This window comes from Lepidothrix coronata, unplaced genomic scaffold (assembly GCF_001604755.1).
Source record: "Lepidothrix coronata isolate B3197 unplaced genomic scaffold, Lepidothrix_coronata-1.0 Scaffold338, whole genome shotgun sequence".
Taxonomy (NCBI): domain Eukaryota; kingdom Metazoa; phylum Chordata; class Aves; order Passeriformes; family Pipridae; genus Lepidothrix; species Lepidothrix coronata.
Window position 1 is genome coordinate 139,805 of NW_016690518.1, and position 880 is coordinate 140,684.

An 880-nucleotide genomic window follows, 5' to 3' on the forward strand; every position below is an offset into this window, starting at 1 on the left:
CTTCCCTCTGCCTTGCAGTGCCTCCTCTGCCTGGCCGCAGCCAAGCACCCGCCTCAAGCAGGGTCCGTGGTGCTCCCGACTTCCACAGTCCTTCCCTATTTCTGTCTTTCCGTGTTTCAGGGTGATTTGTAAATAACAATACTTAGGTTTGTAATATACTTTTCATGCTCAGAGCAGTTTCTGTCTGAAGTGGTTTTTTTTAGGTTACTACGCTGGCATTTTCCCCCTCTGCACTTATTTCATGCAGACTATGAATTTTATACATAAGAATATAATGGAAACATACAGTTTTAATTTTGTTACTGCTACAAGCCCTTCTCTCTTTAGGTCACATGTATAAGTACAACTTTTTTCCCAGAAGGTGTGTAGAAGGGTGGGAGCTGATGGGAAAACTTGAGGCGTTTGTTACATACTTGCCCGGGATAGTCACGGAGCCAGCAGCAGAGAAGCATTACAGATTTTGAATTAATCTCGGCCGGCTCTGAACCCCAGTGAACATATCCACGCAATTTCTTCTGCTAGAGCAGAAGTTTCCTCTTTGGCCCATCACAGATCAGAACCTGTGTTCCAGCTATTGCAACCTTACCTTCCCTGGGTGCATGCCCTTGGAAGCCTGAGGACTGAGTTCAAACATAGCCACAGGAAAAGTGGCCAGGTGTTCTTCTCTGTGCTCCTCTGAAGGCTGTTTCTATTGTAATTTACCTTTTCTGATAGATCTGTAATAACTCTTTTATTCTGTTTTGGCCTGTGCTAAAGCTAAAGAGACTTATAGGCAGATGGCTTAATAAGCCTATAAATATACTTCCTATTTGGCCACTTTTAGTAACTTCAGGTGAAGTTCTAATGAACTATTAAGGTGCAGAGAGGGTTTGCTCTGTTA